At 23.9% G+C, this 23,041-nt stretch overlaps 1 protein-coding gene across 2 annotated transcripts in view; it reads left to right on the top strand.

Annotated features, from left to right (window-relative positions):
• The first annotated feature begins 1,390 nt into the window (after positions 1–1,390).
• The window catches only part of LOC129611242 (uncharacterized), a 147,533-nt gene continuing 125,882 nt past the window's right edge, over positions 1,391–23,041 (top strand). For both annotated transcript variants that reach the window (XM_055524285.1, XM_055524284.1), the window contains exon 1: positions 1,391–1,857. The gene's annotated coding sequence lies outside the window, so the exon portion shown is untranslated. The remainder of the gene's footprint in view (positions 1,858–23,041) is intronic.

Genomic DNA, 23,041 nt, shown 5'->3' with positions numbered 1-23,041 from the left:
TTGTTCTTCTTTTACACGTATGATTGTGTTCAGCAACATAATATTCTTATAAGCAACAAAAATGTATATTGAATATATACGTAACAAGTATGAAATGTATACAATACAAATCATAAAAATAAAAACAAAAATGAAATAAACAGTAGAAGTAAGTAAAGTAGTTCTATGCTCTATGTTGACTTTGCTGTGTTTTGAACATTTGCTGTTATTGTTATATTTTTTTTTTGTTTTCGTTTTCTGCACCTCTTTTTGTTGTTTTCATTATTCAGGAAAGGTAATAATAATAATAATATTGTAAAGTACACATAAAATAAATGTGTGTGTATGTGTGTGTGCTTGGATGTGGTAAAAAGAAGACATGAAATGAAAAATTTTTAAAATTTCGTTGCTTCAGTTTGTTGCTGAACTTTGAAAACAACGAATGTGTTTTCTTAAGAATAAAAATAACTGAAAAAAAGCAATTCAATTTGTTGTTAGTTTTTTTTTTGTTTGTTTATTTTTATTATTTTGAAATATAAAATTAAGATAGAGAAGTAAAAACAAAAAAAAATTTAAGAATTAAAAGAAAATCTGACAAAAACAGAGAAGGAAAAAAAACAAAAATTCGTTGCAAATATAAATACATATATACATATGTATGTACATGTATACAAATTTAATGATACTGTTATGCCAGTAAGGTGCAATAATACTAATTTAAATTAAAGAAAAAAAGAAAAAAAATTCATAAAGTAAAAGAAAAAAATTATTATAAAAGGAAATAACATAGAACGGAATCGCTTATTTTATATTCATTATTTGAATTGTGAATTTTAAAAATTTTTCGAAAAAAAAAATATCAGTGAAAATTTTAAGAAAATTATTTTTAAATTTAAAATAAAAAAAAAAAAAATTTTAAAATTTATTTATAAAAACTTAAAATTTATATTTATTAAAAATTATTTAAGAAAATACTCCCGAGTATTTATGAATGCAAGTGTTTGCAAAAAAAAAATATAAAAAATAAATTATATTTTAAATATTTAAAAAATTAAATTCCGTGTAAATGTACTTCAATAAAATTTAAAATTTAATTATGATTAAATAAATAAAAACTTAAATGTAAATAAAATTAAAAATAAATTTGAATGAGATTAAAAAATATTAAATAAGCAAAAAATTAAAATCAAAATTAATTTGCTAATTTAAAATTATTTCAAAAGTTTTAATAACTGTAAACTTAATAGAAATTTTCTACTTTATTTAAGCATCAAAAAATTAATCTTAAATTAAGAAATTATTTTAAATTTTTTGGGAAATACTTAAATTACTTACCGCTAACAATTAATGACAGACAAGAAATTAAAAAGGAAGAATTTTAATATTAATATTTTAGTGTTTAAGTTTAATTAAATTGCCAATAAGAAATTTTTACAAATTACAAAAAAAGAGAAAGAAAATTTTTCAAAAATCCTTTTTTACTTTGATTTCAATTGATATTTTATTTCTTGAATGTGCATTTTTGTTTGATTTTCCAATAATTAAAAAGTGTAATTAAATTCTTATAAGATAAAATAAAAATGCACTTTTAATCTTACTTATATAATACTGTAAAAAAACAGTGAAAACTCATTTAAAAAAAACTTTTAATTGTTGTTTTGTATTTTGATGTGAATTGTAATAAAATAAAAATAAAAATATAAAAAAAATTAAAAAAAAAAAGGAAAATAACGTATAAAATGAAATTATGTCAAACGCACGTGCATTAAACTTGTTGAAAAGTCCATATAAGTAATAAAAAATGAAAAATATAAAAAATAAACAACACTGATAAAAAATAAAACAGAAAAAAGAATTAAACAAAAATAAAGAAAACAGGTAAGCAATGAAAAAAATAATAATAATAAAATAAGTAGCTAGTGTAGTACTTATGTAAGTAATTTATAAAAAAAGAAGAAAAGAATGAATGAAAAAATAGGAACGTTTACGAGCACTTACTTGCACTTTGAATTATGTATGTATGTGCCTACATACTTATGTGAGTTTGTAGGATAAAATATTATGTTTTATGTAATTTTTGAATTAATTGAAATTAATTTGAAGAAAACTTTTATTTGTAAGGCTTTTATAATTTTAAATGCAAAATTATAATTACATTCCACTTCCAACTTGAGGTTTTCCTCAAGTTAGTTCGTCAAATTAATTGTATTCAATTAGAATACAATTTCAATAAAATATTGAAAAAATATATTTCAATAAAATATTGAAAATCCATTGAATTAAACTGTGTTTTGAAAAGTGATTTTAGGGCTTTAGGCTTTAGAAATGGCCATTAGAATCTAAGATTTGAATAGAAAAGATCATTTCGTTCAATCCGAAATTCCTTTACATAATTATTCTAAATGTTTTCTAAAATTCAGAATTATATAGTATATTGACATTCAAAACAGAATTTCATATTTTGTACAAGCTACATACATATATATTAAATGAGGCTTTGTTTAAAAAAGTGAAACTATAATTTTTCAAAAAATTTTTTAATGGCAATTCTTATTAATTGTTACAAAAACAAAAACAGAAATCATTCATTCATGAATATTTAGAAATTTAATATCCATTCCTTAATTTGTATGAATTTAATAATTTTAGATTTAGATGCTACAATAAATTTTTAACAATTAGTAATTCTTAATGATAAAAGTATATGACTATGACTTTTATAATAATTATTTAAAAAATATTTAAGCCGTTATATAAGTTTGTACTTAGCCTTAATTTTGGCATACTAGATTTTTCAATCTATAGTACCTTTTTTTGAAAAGTGCGAAAATAACTTTATTCTTTGTGAAATATAAAATATTGGTTAGAATTTTGAAAGTGTTTGAAAAGTTCTGACGTTTTATTTAATTTTATTAGGTATGTACGTTTGTTAATTAATCTGAAAATATTTGAAAGATCGTCATAAAAGCGTTCGCCATACAGAGTGTATTATATCGTCGGTTAAGAAGCAGAAAGCATTAAGTCAGGAAACCGTGTTTTGAGTAAATTCAATTTGAAAAAAACGTAAAATTGTAAAATTAATCAATTAGTGTAATGGGATCGGTCCCTTTAATTTCTAAGCTATATTCTGGATTTGCATGATTTTTTACCGCAACAAAGAATATATTTTTCTGATTTAATTCATCTGGATAATTCGAATTCTCAAAAAATGCACCTAGTGCTTTCTGCCTTTTAACCGACGATATTTTCAATAAAATGTCATATTGTGCAATATTTGAAGCCTTATCTATCGAAAGCACCATTCAATATTTATTTTTAAAGTCGCAAGGGAGTCTCACTTATTTCTATAAACGATTACTCATGAAAATTTTACATAATTCTTTTAAGATAGTCCAGTTGCTTTATGTTACAGCTTTCTGGTGGCCAACTTTAAGTTGAATTTCCCTAGATAATCAGTTCACTAAATTTTCCAAGCAACACAGCTTTGCAGTAAAAGACGGTAATGCTTTCTCCCTTCTCTCTTTAAAATTAATAAAAACTAATAAACTCGCTTTGATACAGGGCACATCAAATGCCATAAATTGACAATAATCTCTATTACATAGTTGCGATAACTGAATGATTTTGACAAAATAATTGAACGATACATCTTTCCACATGATATACTAATAAACTTTGATAAACAAAACTAATGATAACAAATTGTTTCCAATAACTTGAAATATTTAAAGTTCTTTATAAGCAAATTTTATAAATATTTGTTTAATAACTTGAATTGCAAGCAAAATTAAGTTTTTTTATTTATATTGTTTATTCACTCATACTTAATTGATTCAGTTATAATATAAATGTCATAACATATTAAAACGCTAAACGCATTTGCATTGCAACGAACTACAAGCTATAAGTATGCTGTTGCAAAAATTTTATTTAAATTTGTGTTTTGTATAAGAAATCTATTATTTGCATCATTGTTTGTTTCAATTTACGGGATTAATAAATTGAAGTCTTTATGGTTTTAATCCAATAATTTTATTTTTATTAAGCTAAGCTTCATTAAGTTTTGTAGAAAAATTCATGTTTTGAGGAAAATAGCAATGTTTTAGAAAATGTTTTATGTTCACTTTAAATTTGGCATTAAAAAAAATTTAAAAAATAATATTATTATTGAAATTACCATAAAATAGAATTCTAATTTAGATTTGAGAATTGTAAATTAAGAAATGCATATAACATAATAATTCTAAGTAATAATTTCTAATTGATTTAAAAATTCTAACCATCAGATTATTAAAATTTCAAATATTTAATTTCAATTTACTTACTCATATCTTACATAAAACCAAATATTATCGTATATTGCACGTATAAACTATTAATTCTATTCTACTTCTATTTTCACATTAAAAATTACAAAAAATCAAAAAGTCCTTTTATAAAAGGATGAAGTTGTAAAACTAAATTTTATGATTTTAAATAAAAATTCAAATGTTAGCATAATCAAAATTAATTTTTAGAGAAAATTTATACATATTAACTAAATACGTATGTTTAAGCAATGTAATTTACATAATGCATGTACTATAAATTGTAAGAATATTGTAATTTTATTTAATTAAGGATTTGCATATGAAATAATTGATAAATATTTAAAAATTTAGATAAAGTAAATTGCAAGAAAAGAAGTAAATATATAAGTAATTTCAAAATAATTATAAAATTTGCATAAAATTTGGAATTATTTTAATTATTTATGCAATGATTGCTTGCTTGATATTAGAGTATACAATTATATTATGATCTCTACAAGTGTATGTACTAATATTAACTTATTATAATTTTATGCACGACTTACTTGTGTACTAAGTATATTATCTATGCATGTAGATCTTACTGAATTATCCAAATTGTTTAATTAATTGTTATTTAATTCTATTTTACATAAAAGATACATTTTAGGAATAATTAAATAATAATTATTTTCTTTACTTGCTAAATATGCTAAAAAAGAAAATTAATAAATCGGTCTTGTAAATGAAATTACAGACAAATATTTTTTGATTTTAAAATAATTGCGAATCGTGTTGTTGGAAATATTTTCAATAATTTCATGCGACATAGTTTCATTTCCTGGTACTTTGGGTTGATTTACAGACACAATTTATGAAAAAACGGGTTTCAATTCTTATTCTTACTCAAGATCTAACTCTGAATTTTCATAGAAATGCATTTAGAGAGTTAGAGATTAGATAATTGTTAAGATTAATTTATGAAGATTTTAATGGTCTGTTATAAGGTAGATAGGTCTTTTGATTATTTTGAAGTTCGAATTTTCTAAAGAATATATGTGCTTAAGTAAATAAAATTATTTAGTTGCAATGATAGTTTGAAAGTTGTCGAAACAGGCTTTTTTGTTTTAAAATCCTAAATCATTGCCATGGAAAATGTCTGAATTTCATAAAATTGCAATTTTTTCCTATTCCAAATAATTATTGCTTTTATATTACTATAAATGAATATTAAATTATTTCCAAAGTAATTAGTTTTTTGCTTTAAAAAATATACAAAATTATATTAGTTTACTTAAACACAATTGAGTTTAAAAGGCTGAGTAGTCGCTGTTATGTGCATTCGAATTTTTTGAGATTAAAAGGAACGTAAGTCAAAGACCTAGGCTTTGATTATTGTCTCTAATCCATTTGGGAGCATTTCGGCCTTACACTTAAATTTAAGCTTCAGTTTCACAAATCTTTGAGTTAAAACTAGGCGAATTACCAGTCGTCGAAGTTGTTTTCTCAATATTAAATATTGAATTTATGTTGATATTTATTATTTATTCTTGTTTGTACTTATTCAAATATCGAATATATTGAGTAATCACTTTTATTTTAACATTTTATTTTATAATATTGTACATATATTAAGCTAAGTATATAATATTGATTTATATATAGTGTACTTACTCCTGAACACCTGCACCTCCGTATTCGTCAGAATTGATTTTTAATATCCACAAAATAACCTTCAATTCCCAATCGCCCTCTTTAAATCAAACTCAGCTCATAAATAAACTGTTGAATTTATAGTTTTCGGAATAGAATTTAAATACCGCATTATACTCCATTTTTGAAATCAAGGTAAATCTTTTAATGAAATTAGTTTTTATCCCTTTTTTTTCTTCTTTTTAAAAGAATTGAATTCTAAATTTATGAATTCTAATGCAAAAATAATGTTTCCATTATTATTTTTACAAAAAAAAAATCTCTTCTATCATCATTACAATAAAATAGAGAAAATCATTATACTATGGAAACTTTAAAAAAAAAAAAGAAAAGTAAATTAAAAAAGTTTCTTTTTTTTTCTATACCATTTCCATTTCCGTACTCTTTCAATATATTTTTAATGAATTCCATATCAGATAACTAGCTAGTATACTTTATAAATGCATTATTCAAACTTTATAGTAGACTTTTAATTTCCTTTTACAAAGACTATGGAAAAATAAACATATAGAAAAAGTAGTAAAAAATCCAGAGGACTTTTTTTTTTTGCTTAATGTCATCGATAGATTCCTTCTTTTTGGTTTTTATTTATTTTATTTATATAACATTCGATTATATTTATTCGACATTAGGTATAGTTCAATGTCATATGATTCATAATATTAAAATTTTTGAAATCTAAATATTAGTTTAAATGTCCTGCTGGAAAAATCCCGTTGTACACACACAAATACAATCCTTTTTGTTCCCAGTTTTATGATAAATTGTGGTATACATGTAAAGAATAAAAATTTATTTAATAAATTATGATTGTGATATTCTATAATACAAAAGGTAGATGGACTGGTAATATTTTCATTATATAGGAAATTTTATTTGAGTTTTTTTTTTACAATCATGAATTTTATGAAACCAATCTAGTGTAAACATTTCTTAATTGACTTCATTTGGCAACGATCTTATGATTCTATTCCATTCAAATATTTCAGTTAAAATAATATCATTATTTTCTTTTTTAATTAACAATTTAGAATATTTGGTATTGTAATAAACCAGACTAAAAATATTTTAAAAATGTCTACAAAATTTTGCCAATATTTATTTTTTAATGATTGTAAATTTAAGTTAAAAAAATTTTTTTCTTTTATTTATTTTTCCGATTAGTTTGTTTGTAATCGTTTGAATCATGATTCTTCCTTAGCATATAACAAATATTTTCCTATTTTTCCTATAATTTTGTAATATTAAAAATGTTATACTAAAAATGCATTAATTATTTATTAAAATTAATTATTAAAATATCTCTAATTATTAAGAAGATCTGCGAGACAAATATTCATTAAAGTTTTAATAAATATTTGAACTTATACTTATACTTAATTAATATTTTCTATCTAATACGATTCTAACACAATAAACATTATTTCATGGCTATCAAACCACCAAAGATACAATAATGAACCAGTATATATGAGCAATAAATGTATCCTGATGCATATAGAGAAATTTTTCAGGCACAAATCATAAATCTGAATTTCAATATTCAAATAATAATAAATTTGAGCATAAAACCGTAGTACCTTCAAGGTTAAGATTGCAATCGATATCAAATATATCGATTTCTATCTTATGCAGTTTGATGAAATCTTATTTTGTATTTGATACGCACATTTCATTGAAAAAACTTTAAATTTTTGAAAATTTCAAAATTACATTTCAATTTTTAACTTCGATTTAAAAGTGTCCATATTTGATCTAATAAAAATTTTGGAAAAGTTCGGCGTTTAAACCTTCGAGGATTATGTTTGATGCAAAAAATTGAAAACCATCCAGTTATTGTTAAACAAAATCCATAACAGAGTAATTAATACTTTTCTGTCTACCTAACTATACAGGAAGACATTTGCATACTTTTTTTGATTTCCAGAGTCTATTTCATTTTTTTGACAGATTTCATGTAAAAGTGGAAGGATATATTAAAATGGTATGAAAAGCATTAAAATTATAAGAAAGAATTTTATGGAAAATTTAAGTTTTAAACAATATAAAGAAACAAATTGAATAAAAACATGTGCACTAGTAAATATTCATGATCGCATGACTTTTTTCGCATGATTTTGTTGCAACCGAATTTACTAACCATTTCAATTCTTCAATTTTTAATAAAATTGGGGTACACTTTAATTGATCATGATTATATTCGATTATTATGATGAAAACTGATAATAAAGTAATCTTGACTACACTCACATTCAACCTTCATCGTTTGCACAAAGATAGCGCAAAAATAGAAGATGGAAGCTCTCCTCATCTTCAATATCACTCAATATAGAAAAAATGGTTTATTTATGTGATATGACTTATACAAGAGTAAGCAGCAAATGTCAAGATTACATTGGAGTCAAGACATTTACACTGGATCCTTCTGCAAAAAACTTAGAATTTATATTGTTCTTCTTGAATTTCAACCTCAATAATTTTGAGAATTTTTATCAATTTTTATATTTATTTTAATTTAATATTTTTACTTTATTATTGAATATCAAATAAGAAAATCTTTTAATAATTTTCTTTTTTTTTTAATAAAAATCTAGTTTTTTACTACTTACTTATTTTTTTTGATTATTTTTTTTGTAAACTTCTTCGGCATTATTATTGCATTTCTTATGCATTTTATTAGAAATTTTTAATTTAAAACTTCAATTACATATAGTCGTTATAACTATATTTACTTATTTGTTTTCTTTATTTTTTTTTATTTTATTAATTTTAAATTTAAATTTATTCAGGTCACAAATAAAATTCTGTATTCTTATGTCATTTTTATTGAATATTGAATGAAATTATTTGATGTTGTTATTATTTGTAGAAGTGCAAATATACTTATATACATTTATATATTATATAATATGTATATAAACAGAATTGGAATAAGAAGAAGTATGAAAGTATAGAGAGTAAACCTAGTTACAAGTTAAATTGAATAGATTCATATTTATTTTAAAGCTAGTAATTTGCATTCAAAAAGGGTTATCGATTTTATAATTTTTAGTTTTGATAGTTTGATTAGAATTATTTTTTTTTATTAAATTCTTCTTTATTAATTTATTTGTGATGTTATTTTTAATATTTTTATTTAATATTTTGTCATATTATTTTTATAAATGGTCATTCACGTGATAATAAATTTTTTTATATTTCAATTTATTGAATATTAAAATATAGGCTGATTATAATTTTACAATGTAATAATAAAATGATCTGTGTTTGTGTATGTTTGTGTTTATATATGTAGTTATTTTTTAATTTACTTAAGATTTTATTTATAATTACGTTATATATACATTTTTCATTTGTATTGTAGTGGTATTGCCGTAGAATGACTTACATTTTCCATTAAATATCCTGTTCCTTGAATATATTTTTTTAAAATAAATTTTTTTGCATTCAAGGGATTTAATTGAAAATTTTTTAGATATTGTATTATATTGTCACTTAATGAAGTACATAAATTTATACACTCATCAAGTTCTGAATAGTTGCTTTTTTTGGATTGTAACTTTTATTTAATAAAATTGGATTAAAGCAAAGGTTTCTTAAGAAGCACTTTTGCCTTAAATAATTAATAAACTTTAAAAATAGTTTACTGAATTACTTTATTATTTTATTGAATATTATTTATTACTGAATTACAACATTATTTAAATTACTTTTATTTATATACAAAAATATATTAATTATTCGCATACGTTTATAGGATGAGCAAAAGCAAAAAAGTTGAAAGAAGAGGTTTCATAATACTTGAATTGGACGAGAAAAACGATATCTCTACGGTCTCTAACGGACATTTTGTTATTTTAATGTTCAAAATATCAAGAGCCGCTATTTCCTTGTTTGCGAAATGTTTGTTGTTTCGAAATGAGATTTTTCGAGCTTTGAAGTTTATAATTTTTTGAGGGTTAAAAATTTTTTTTAACAGAAATTCCTGGAAAGATCTATTTTCTTGCAAAGATCTATTTTCGTACAAAGATCAAGTTTTGTTTCAGCTTTCTATCTTAAATGGTGGAGAAGTTTTGTAAACAGATGCACAGAGAAAAGATCAGACGAATGGTCAGAATAAAATGAGAACTTAGTACTAAGAATATTAAATATTGTACTAAGGATGTGTTAGATTTAATACTAACAAGTACCTCAATAGAGAAGTTTTACAGAAATTCTAAGGGATTTCTATTGACAATCTTTTAAGAAATTTTTAAGCTCAAAATTAAATAATAAAAATTATTAACTTGTGAGTTTTTGTAATTTATTATCAGAATACTCAAAAGGCGATCGAATAAAAAATGTTCTCTTTAAGAAGAGTCTTCAATACGTCCAAAGAATGTTATACGTATATAGGTTCTAAAGTTGAACACAATGTTTATAACAGTATTTCCATTTGTTCAATTGAAAAGTGCTACTTTAGAAACCATTTTTTACCACTGCCATTCTTAAACTTGCGTTTGTGTACATTCAAAATATTTTCCGTAGTTCAAAATGCAAGAATGCCGTAAATATTGTTTCAAATCCAAGAAAATTATTGACGATTTTTATTTGAGTATCTTCTAGTTAAGAGTATTAAAGTTGTCTAATATTAATTTTTCATTTTTTAAAATCATTGTGTTATAAAATCTTATCAACAAAAAACAATTGAAAATTTGAGACAAAATTCCAAAGAGTCATGTGTTATTTATAGTGTTTTTCATTTATTTATATTACTGTTATCATCATACACACATATAGGGAAAAATATTCTATACAGCTTATATTTTTTTCTAAATATTAAATGACAAACTAAAATATTTGTTATTCTTACATTAAATAAATGTTAACGTAAATAAAAATATAAGAAGAATTCTAAAAATAAAAAAAAATTCGTAAAGTTTTTAATAATTTTTCTTTTTTGCTATGGTTTTGTTTTGCCTTTTTTGATTTTCAAATCTATGTCTAAATCTCCACTACATCACCCAAACATATCCATCATTTATTATAACATGCATTTATGCTAGCCGTTTTTACTTTTATTTTGCATACCATTTTTATTTTTTATTGTTAAATTTTGTACCGTACTTGGTTTTTTGGTTTTTTCTCAAAATAAATTTAAAATAAAAGCTTTTTATTACTCGATACTCGCATTAATAATTCGTGATTTTATTTTTTGTTTTTCTTTTTTATATTTTCGTCTCATTTTAACGGCAAAATCGTCATACAGGGCTAAAATTGTGCATTTTATACGAATAACAATATAAGTACAATATTTATGAGAACGCGTCAAAATTTTAAAGAAAAATTGTAAACAATCTCTTTACGAAAATACACAACAATGCTACACACATATACTTGTATAAACGTATGCATACAAATGGACAAACATACACACATATTTTTGCATACTTACTTATTTAACTAAAAATGTTTGCATATTTTTTTCAGATTTTTTATAAAAAAAAAATATAGTAAGGATTGCCATCCCGTGTTACAAATGATTGAATTGATGAATTTATTGGAGTGCGTTCTATACATTACTTATGTCAATTCTAAAAAAAAGAGTTTAAATGTCTTATTCAAAAAATGCTGTCATAAAACCATAAAAATGATATTGAAATCCGTACCATTTTTAAGTGTTATAGGAAGTCAAGGTACAGTATTTTGCTTCCTACATTCCGAGAAATTTGATTTAAAAAATATAGAACTTTGATTAGATATTTAAACATTAATTTTGTTATTTTCAATAATTAGGGTTAAAGAAATGAATTGTGTATGTTGTAAGACCAATGAACATTTTAAACGAAACATGTTTCGCTTTTTTAAAATATTTGGTATTGGTCAATAAATTTACGTAGCTGCTAAGAAATCGATATCGTAGTTTTGTACAATATTAAAATGCAGTTTATGTACATATTTAAATTTGTTCTTATTCTCAGAAATCGGTTTACTAATTCTTTGCTCTTCACTTTTAAAATTAGGAACTTTTTAAAGAATATCCTATGTTCGAGGGTCAGAATTCAATCAGTGCAAGTCATTGTCTTATTAAAATAGTGTAACAATTTATTTGAGCAAACAAATTATTTACTTAAATAAATGTTTTCTATATAACAATTTTTGTTTTCAAAACTTATATTTTCTGATTTGTAGTGATTTCAAGCCCCCCTTAAAAATGTCCGGCGTTTATGTTTTAAGTCGAAAACAGAAGAATAGCGATTTTCTGCAATGAAATGTCAGAATTTATATAGAATATACATAGAATTGTCCAGATTACAAACAAAATTACCGCTGCGAATTTCAACGCCGGCGATTTTTTTGACATTATCTGTTTGCGTGTGTGTTCCGGTGTTGTTCTGGGTTAAAAGCAAAATCGTCCATCGTTGATGCTCATCGCTTTAGTTATGTTTTTACATATATTTATTATTAATCTTGTAATTTACTACAAATAGTATTTTAATACTTTCTTAGAATGGCAATCCTACACTTACAGAAATAAAATGTAAAATAAAATAAAAGTAAGGCCAAAAATTACGAAAAAAAAAGAAAAAAATTTTCATGACTGAGTCAAGAATAATTTGAGTAATTCAGTGTGTTGTTCTCTTTGGTTTGTTTGGAACCAAATAAATACTTTTTCTTGTATTAAAAATTGTTATTAAACAAGAATAGCAAAAACGGAAAATAAAGTATTGTGCCAGTGACGATGCTAGCTAGTGTCAGTGCAATGTCATTTATAAAATATTTCGTTTATTTTTCAAATATAACATTGTAAGTATTTGTGTTTTTTTTTATTTCTTTGTAATTTTCCTGCAATTTTTTTTTGATTGTTTTATATTTTATTTTACATGTTCATATACGTATGTGTATATATATATTGTATATATTTATATGCATATATAATATGGCAAATTTTTATTTCATTTTAATTTTATTATTATTATTTTATGCGTCTCAAATTTCACTGACTAGTCCATTGACCCATAATACACATAATATACCTACGTACATATTATACACGTACATATATACATATTTTATGCTTATTTACTTGAATTTTTTATATGATTTTGCTGCGATTGAAATTTTAGAATGAACGATGTTTATTTACAAGTACATTATTTGTTATTTATTTATTTAATATTTACATATAATTACTTACTATATTGGATATTTGAAAAAATTAGATAGATGAAAAAGAAATACCTACACAATTAAGTATATTATGTATTTACCAACACAGGTACATATGCATGGAATAAAGGTATGAGATTCAAGGCGGATTACTTTAAATTTCCGAAAAGTAGAATTACAATGAATCCAGTCAGTCTTTAATGTAAATAAAACAAAACCCTAAAAATGATATTATATTAAAGGCGAATAAAGTATGTGTGAGGTTAATGAGAAACCGACTCCATCGACACATAATTTGCAATAATATCTGAAAATTTCTCGAAATATCTTTCCTAACAGATTTTGAAAATTTTTAAATTTTGAATACGTATTTAGTTACCGATTAAGACGCATTCAATCCATATCATATGCGGTGGTTTCCAAATCAGTTTTTAAACCACCTTTGAACATATTAAAAATTTATTATTTTTATTTTAATATATCATGGAACAAATTTGAAAATCAAATTGTCAAAATCGTGTGTTTTGATAATTCGCATAAGATTTTAATGTTTAACAACTTCCCTTAAAATTACGAACTTTGTTACAATTTATGTTGGTGGAAAATGACAACACTGCATTCTGAAAGTTTAAACAGATTTTCAAGTATGGTATTGAATGCTTCGTCAAATTTTCTGCATAAACAATATAGAAGGCGATATTTTGGCAGAGTTGATGAAAATTTTTATACGATATGAAAGTCACTATATTGTATTTTTAATTTGAGGCAGATTTTCATAAATTACGAATCAGACAAATTAATTTTTGGCTTTTGAAACTTTGGTAGACTTACGTATGTGTATATATACAAAAATACATATGTCTACTTAAATTATTTTTAAAATTAACTAATTTTTGACCGAGAAGTTTAAGAAATGTAAATATTAATAAAGTTATTTTGTATGTCAAATTAAACACAACACCCTATGGCCATACGGTGCAGTATATTTTTTTTGCGATTGTAAGTTATTTTTTAAAAAAAAAAATTGTCCTATTTTTAAAATGTTATTAAAATTTCAAAGAATAAAAATTTTTTTTTTTGCTAATTTCATAGTTTTGATATTAATTTTCTTTTTGTCACCTACCCTATACACCTCCTCAAATACTGTCACATATTCATGTTTTTTACACAGACACTTCATTTATTTTTTTGTAATTTTTTATACATACATATGTATACATATTTATATGTGTACATATGTATATCAGTATATTGTTATTGCTAGCTTTCTTTGAAAATAATTCTAGAAAAATTAAATATTTTTATTAAAGTCATATTGAATACTAGAAAAATAATTGAATATAGAGAGCGTAGTGCAGTACGTAAACAAGAAAATCTGGATTTTAACGCACTCTTAGATAAATTGCATAAAGACTTTCAATACTTCAATACTGTGACACTTAATAATTGCTACATTTTGTAATTTTAAGAACGCCAAAATCTCCTGATTAAATGATTGTCGTATATGGCAATTATAATGTGTGACAGCTGAATGCATTTACTTACATATGTACTAATTAATTTTTTTGTATTTGTTAATGTTTGAAATTTTACTAGGAAATCACGTTTACAATCATGTGATTTTTTAATGCTATTATTGTTGTCATACGATACGCTTTAAATGTTGTATCATGATTTATGAATGGATGAAATTCTTTGAAGAAAAACCGAAAAAAAATATTTCTATGAAATTTCAAAATATTTATAGCAATGAATTATAAATACAACTATTCCCAATGTTTCGTTTATTAATTCATTTACTTATTTAATTAAGTACCTATTTGAACAAACTTTTTGAAAATTATTTTTAATGTTAAATTTACAACCTTTAAAATTTGAACCTTAAAATAAGTTGTATGATTGGAAACTAAATTTAAAGATTAATTAAAGAGTTTGAAAATTATGTAGCCCAGATATACTTTAATCTATTTATGAGAATTAAAATGTTAACAGTTTTAATTAAGAATTTGTAAATAGTACGTAGTAATTTCCCAAAAAAATAAACAAGAAAACAAATTTTAGACAAAAATCTGTGGCACATTTTGGATTTTTCGAAATAATTCTCAACTTGGTGAACTGAGACGCTACAAAAGCTTTACTGACCAAACTAAACAATTGACCAATTTCTTTAAGAAACAGAATTGTAACGCAATCTGTTAGAAATGGTTTGGAAATTAATAAAAGGAGCTGAACAGTTTATCAAAAACATTGGCATTTGAACTAATTAAAATCGAATTTAAAACAATAATTTACAATGCTATTATTAAATTTTTACTCTTTTACAATTTTAAATGCATTCTTCGTTTCTTTGAACTTACAAAGCTAGAAAAGGAAAAACACTAAGTAGTACGAGTACATAATTTTCTTTTTTTTTTTTTACATTTTCTTTGTAAAATAAATGACATTTATTTAGTATGAATTTATATAGGAAATTAATTAGACTTAAGCACGAACTGGAAAACTCTAATTTTCAAAAAGAAAATTACTACATATGTTTTATAAAATAGTTCAAATAACTATAGGATACTTAGTTTTTGTTTGTTTGGCACTTTATCTTAAATCACTTATAGAAATAAATTAAGTTGCATATATTTAGGTGCAATCTGAACAAGTCTTAATCAAATAATTTTGCTAAAACCTTATTATATAAATTTTTAGATTTCAGAACATAAATTATAAAGTTTTCTGTATTAATTCATTTTTGAATGCCTTAGTAATTCCAAAATATTTTTAGGAAATTGTTTTAAATTTAAATTAGTGCGATTTATTATTTGTTATGTTCTTAATTATTCAAAGACAAGTTTGAGAAGGAAATTTTGGTTAAATTCGACGTTTAATAATATTTTATTCGGACAATGAAGTAATTTGAACTAATTACAATATTAAAAAAGTAATCAAATGGTATACTTTGAATTTTTACAATAAATAAAGCGAAATTTTACGTATTGTTGTAATTCATTGCCGGAGCTTATGCAATTAGTAAATTTAATAAAATTTTGTGGCAAGAAGTAATTAAAATTGACTTCACTAAAGATTACAGGAAAAGAAATTCCAAATCATTGTAGCAAAATTGGATTTACCAGATCATTTGAGAGGTAATATGGAAAATTTCAAATAATCGGAATATGAAATTAGAAATACTTACAAATAATTGGAAAAAATTTTCAATTACAATTAAAAAGTATTAAAGCGTTCAATGTAGGGTTCTGATGAAGCTTTATATTTTAATTTTTTACTTTTCTTTTTTTTTAAATTTAATGAGTTTAAATGTTTTTCTCATGCATTTTTGTTTTCTTTTTTCTATTTTTCGCATTTCATTTTACTTTTTTGTAAGTTATAGCGAAAAAAATGACCTTTCTGGTTATTAACTGCGCTTTTATAATATAAGTAGGTGTGCATTGTGCATCGTACGTACTTTATTTGTGTGTGTATTTTATGCATAATATGTAGCTTTTAATGCTGCAGGTGTCAAATAACGTCTGAAACTTTTACAATGTGACTGACTTTTGACTTTCTTTTCATTCCTTATGAATGTTTTTTTTTAAACTGATTTGTGATTTTTTAATTTTTTACATAATTTTTATATGAAATAAGAGTATTGCATATACACTTATAGCGATTGTTATCTATGATTGTGGTCATAGTACAAATACACCGTCCATATATAGATATACTTATATATATATACATATATATATTTATATAAGTATTTTAACATTATTTTAATGATTTTTTAATGTTGAAAAGAAAAATTGAAAAAAAAAAAAAATAAATAAAAGAAAAATATTAAAAAATTTTATGTGGTCGATTTAGTCATGACACTTTACCTTTCATTTAATATTTTAGATGAACTTTCATATTCGTGTATTTATGTGCAATATAGAAACTACTTACATATGTACTTGCTTATAAGTGCATTATATGCACATTCATATGACATGTTTGAATTAAAATTTTGTAATTTAGGGTTTCCTCTCAAACTAAAATTGAATTTATTTCTTCTGCTTTACAATGTTATTTTATAAATACATTGTTTAAGTAATGCTATTTTAAAAGTATTGGTTCAAGTATTTTGTGTACTAATTTTTTTTGTACACTGTTTTTTCTTGCGTTATAATGCCCCATACTTTAATATGTTCATTTACATTTTATGTGCTATTTAGTATAAAAAATTTTCATTACTTATAAAGTTATAAGCTATTATACACAAATGTTTTATGGACATTTGTTTTTCAATTTACAGGCAAGCAAAAAAATTATACAATTTTTTATTGGTACTAAATTTGTTACGTATTTAATGTACGATTTCACACGGTTTTCAAATAATTTCAAGAATTTAGAAAAAAATAGCTTTAAGCCTAATTAAGTAATAAAAAATTGAAATTTGAGGTGATCCTTAAATAAACTAAATGTAAATTTTTAATTAATTAACGATATTTAATTTTGTATGTAAACGAAAATAGGTAGGGTTGATCGTCCTAATTTAGTGATTCTTTTATGTAACGAAACAAATAAGAATTCACACCACTTGGAATATTTGTTTTTCGAAAAACCTCCTGTTTTTACCTGAATTTTTTTACCTGATCTTTTTTTGGATCGCACTCAAATCAAATAAAGTTTTGCCGTAATTCGAAATCGTCATACATATACAGCTTGAAATTACTATACAAGATAAGCTACCAACTTTATCATAGGTATAAATTTATTTTTTAAATTGTATAAAAATTAAAAATTTTTATGCTGTATAACAATTAAAAGGTTTGTACTTGTTAGGATAAAGTGATTAAATTTTTGCATAATTTTCGAAGCATAATGCTGAATTGGTATAATTAGGCTGAATTGAGATAAATGATTATATTTTATGTTCGAAAGACATTTACCGTTATCTTATGGTCATTATAAAAATTTAAAATAGTTTGCTGTTTCAAAAAAAAAAGAAAATATTTGTAAACTGTTAAAAACTTGGACTTGCATACGGTTCCTTCCATACGGAATGAAACCGGTATAGGATATCGATTAATTCCAGCGGCTATTTTGCCATTGTAATATTTGCCTGTACTGTTCAGCAGTAAAAGGTAAATGGTTGTTTTCCTGTGATTGTGGAAATTAAAAAAATATTTGTAGCTTCGACATAAATTGTCAAAATATGACATTTTAGGTTATGTTATTTAGGATGTATAACAGGTAAGTTAAAAATTATATTGAAAACAAATAGGTTATCGCATTTATGTTTCTATATAAAATATCATTTATTGTCTCAAAAAGTCAAGATGCCGGCGTCAAATTGAAACCAATAAGAGCATTTTTGCAACTTTGTTGGAAATGTACAAAAAATGTTTATTTATTATTTTAGGTTTTTTGAAATTAAAGAGAAATTAAAGTTTTGATTGTCCTTCTTTAAAATTATTGTTCTCCGACTTCTCTCCGTACAATTGTACAAATTAACAATTTTTTAATCGGACGGAATTTTTCCTTTAAAACGCTTTATAGTTCTAGAACTAAACCAAAATCACAAAGTTATTTGCACTGTGACTGTAGTCTTATAGCAAGTATAAATCAAATAAAAAATGTCTTTATAAAACCTAGAAGTCTCATTACATATTGTGCAATATTCCTGGTTGCATGCCACAATCTCTTTAACGATTTTAAATTGTATGAGAACATCTAGCTTTCTTTTTTTCTTTTTTGTAAGGATTCGCTGCTGTGTTTTCTGATAATTAACTTTGTTGCTGTGTTAGCATGTTTATCACAATTTTATAATTTTTTCATTGTAAAATTTTCCCATTTGATATAAATCTAATAAAATAGTCTTATGCACGTATGAATATGTACATAAACTTATGTACTTTGATATGTAGATGAAATATGTGTCTACAATATTAGCCATCAAATAAATTTTGAAATTCAAAAAAAAAAGAGCATTTTTTTTTATTTTTCACAATTGATTTGTTATTGCAAGTCAATGAATTTTCATTACTTTTCTTTTACCCTTTCTTTACAGCCGTCTTTTTCCTTTCATTTTTTTTATTGTGCATCGCTAGTTACAATGTTTTGCTTTAAGTTATAAATTTACAAAATGTATTAATGTATGTTTTGGTATATTTGTGAGTGTATATGCGTTATTAAGTATAGTAAGACCTCTTTAACAAGTCTGCTATACTTTTGTTGTTCTTGTACTCCATTCTTCCATATAGGATTCCATATAGGTATTATTGAATATGGGAACACACACACACAAATAAATTATGTACTTAAGAATCAAATATAAGTATATACGTATGTATGTATATGAATGTAACCAAACATATTGAATAGTTTGTAAAGTTTATTGCACGGTTAGCGTAAAAAGAAAAGCAACAGTTGAATTTTTTACTTTTTTTCTGTTTGAAATTGTTGAATCGGCGCGTACCAAATCAATGGGCTGTTGTGTTGCTTTGTTTTTGTAAATTTACATTGAATATAATTGTCTTCACTATATTATATACTTGCATACAAAATTATCATATAGGTGACTATGAAATTACATACACATGTATGTGTGTATACATTTAAGTTATTAAAAATAATTATTTAATATTACTTTATTTGTGTAAAGTTTCCTACAATTTTTTTTAATTCCTATATCAAACAATTATGCTGAATTTGTTAAAATATTGATTTTACACAGAGAAAACCAATAAAAAAAATCAAAGTTTCCGATGACTTCCGATATTTTCTTCAGTGTATTGCTAAAAAAGCTTTAGGTAACGTTCAAAAATTTTATAGTCATCTGGTAGTGTTTAATCATACACCTTTCCAGACTGGCTGACGCACGCCAATCAACATTAAATTACTTAGCAACATTCAAGGCAAATTGACTCTATTCAAGGCAAATTTATAACGCAGCGTTTGTTCACCAACCTCACACCGCTATTTATGCATATTATATTTATATTCCGTGCTAAATACTTTCAATATCCATAGGTTTTTAACAATGGCACTTAAGCATTCAGCCAGTGATTGATTCTCCCTCATTCTGGTATTTGTCTGATGATATGTGATGTTCGATTTGCGGAAAACTGTACAATTAAATTTTTTACAGACACCGAAAAATTCGGAATGTCATAAAAATATAGAAATAGAAACTTTATGTGTTGGTTCACTCTAATTCCAAGGCACTATAATTGTTACTGTGAAATACTGAGTAATATAAAAAACTGTTGAATATTGTTAAAATCTTTCATTAAAAAATTCTAAAAAATCATTCCTGTTATAATTATACTATGTTCCATATTACTCCTTTGAAAAAATTCAATTGATTTGTTTGATAGTCTATCTAAGGAGAACTAATTAATAATATATGTATATGTACTATTTTCTCAACGTATGGTTCATTACAAAGAAACATAAATGAAGCAAGAAAAAAATAAATTGGAAAGCGAAAATAATTATTTTTAACAATAGTTTTGATATAAGCAATACAGACTGATTTAGCAAATTAATTAATATTGTTTAGAAAATTATTATTATATAAGTATAAGTAAAAACAAATCCACACACCCATATTTATGCTCAATATGTACCTAATGTTTGCATAAACATACACATTTACATGTATAATTATTTAAAGCAAAGTGCAATGAGCCAGTTAGCCGACCAGTCATTCAATCAGCCAACAAGCCAACCAGTCAGCCAGTTTTTGTACAGATTGCATAAAAAAAAAACTTTACCCCTACAGAGTGTATCAGTATTGAGTACAAAATTATACACAGACCATCATTTTAAGAGAATCAAAAAAGGGTGACATTTTTTTTTCAGAAGTTAGTATCAGAACTTGTTGAGAATTTTAAGGATATTTGATCAAATTGTTGTTGGCCAATATGTTTTCGCTTATAACTTTCATGGTAATGCTGATAAATCACTTGAAATCGCTATATTGCTGGACTTTGTATTTCATGTACTTTTGGAATACCAAGCTCTCTAATTAAGTACAAAAAAATTTTTTCCCTTTGAAAAAAAAAAAACATTTGACTTTCAATATTTTGAAGGCATAATTAAAAAGTACAAACTGAATATTGAAATTGCAATCAAATAATTGGCACTATTTTTGCATTTTATTAATTTTAAGTGGCATAATTCTCAGCTGTTAATGTTAATACAAGAAATTTACAGTAAAATTTCTATGATCAATAAGAAATTATCGAAATCAGATATTCGTGCTCGTTACTGAATCACCCTCTATGCATACATACATTAAATATGATAACAAAAATATAAGAAATTTTTCAAAAAACAATTCTTTTGGTCTTCTTCCGATATACTTGATTTGTTTCTTGATTCTTTCTGATTTCTACTTGAACTTTTTGTTGTTGTCATTCAGTTGTTACTTTGATTCTTTTTTTTTTTGAAATTCGTACTTCTTTTCAACTTTTGACTTTTTTTTTGCTTTGCTTTTTTCTGTCTGGAAAATAAGAATTGCAATCATGCAGTCCTCTTTTTCAAAGTAAAAGTTCACAAAATTGAATAGCTATCTATAAGATATCAGTAAATTTTATATCTAAAAATACTTACATACACACGTTCCCATGCGTATATACGTGTACATGTGTGTATAAAGGATGAAAGAAAGAGAGATATATACATATGTATATGAGTATATCTATTTACAGATAAAGTGTATAGAGTGGTAAAAAAGAAAAAAACAATTTATTATGAATAGCAAAAAAAAAAGAACAAAAAGAAAAAGCACTTGTTGAACGCGCCAGCCGCGTACCACGTTTCCTTTTACAATTTTTTTTTGTTTCCTTTTTTTTTCTCTTATGATTCTTTTCTGTTTTTTTTTTTATTTTTCTTCTTTTTATGATTTTTCGCGTACAACTCTTATATTTTTTTTTTGCATATATAAAAATTAACGCAGAAGTATTGATACAAACACACACGCACACAAATTTTCTTTTTTTATTCCGTTCTTCTTTCGGTTGGAAAGTTTTGGTTATACTTTGGCTTTCTTTGCGAAATTATTTTGATTTTTATTGTTTGTTGCATTTTAATTGCACACAGTTTATACTTGTGTATGTTGGTAAATATAGAATTATGCATGAATAAACTATGTAATCATTTTATCTTCAAAAACTTGGGTGAGAAAGGTCAAATAGGAAATGCAATATAGTATATAAAAAATTTCCAAATTTGTTGAAGAAAAATTATAACTAATACTTGCTAAAATTTTGATTGAAATTGCTATTTGTAATTATTCTGAGTCAAATGAGAATTTTAATAAATTTTCTCTCGTCTTGAGTTTCTTATAGCGTTGACAGGGCAAGGCGCGAGCTTATTGTATTAAAAGTAATAGCATAATTTACCAGAATCTTGTTTTATTTCTTGTTACAAGAGGTTTAATATTGAATATGCTTATGTATTTTAAATAAAAATTTCATTCACAAATTTGACTTTATGAAAATGAAGCTATTAGTATGCTTCTAATGAAATATTTAAAGTAAATTTTTTAGGTTTGGTATGGGACTCATTGTAATATTTTTGCGAACCGATCGTCATTCACATGATTAATGGTAACACCGGAAAAAGCAATTACAATCAGGAGCGTAATATCGTTCTTGTTGAGATATCTAGTCGAGTTAATTATGCTAGATTATGCGAAATATGATACCATTCTATGTCAAATATTAAACACTTGATAATTCAAATGTATTTTTTATTTAATTAAATGTGTGTAACTGTTGCTTTGAGTAGGCAGTTGTAGTTGGGATTATTATGCTCGGGAGTTTTCTACTTTTCGAGTGTTATACACTCCTGTAAAAGGAACTAAGCAAATATTTCTCTTATTACTTTAATTATAGCTTAATAATTTAACACGTGACACAAGAGTGTCATTA

Source organism: Condylostylus longicornis, unplaced genomic scaffold (assembly GCF_029603195.1).
Source record: "Condylostylus longicornis isolate FDR11 unplaced genomic scaffold, ASM2960319v2 ptg000048l, whole genome shotgun sequence".
Lineage (NCBI taxonomy): Eukaryota > Metazoa > Arthropoda > Insecta > Diptera > Dolichopodidae > Condylostylus > Condylostylus longicornis.
Note: the sequence above shows the minus strand (reverse complement) of the source record. Positions and strands in the feature narration are given on the sequence as shown.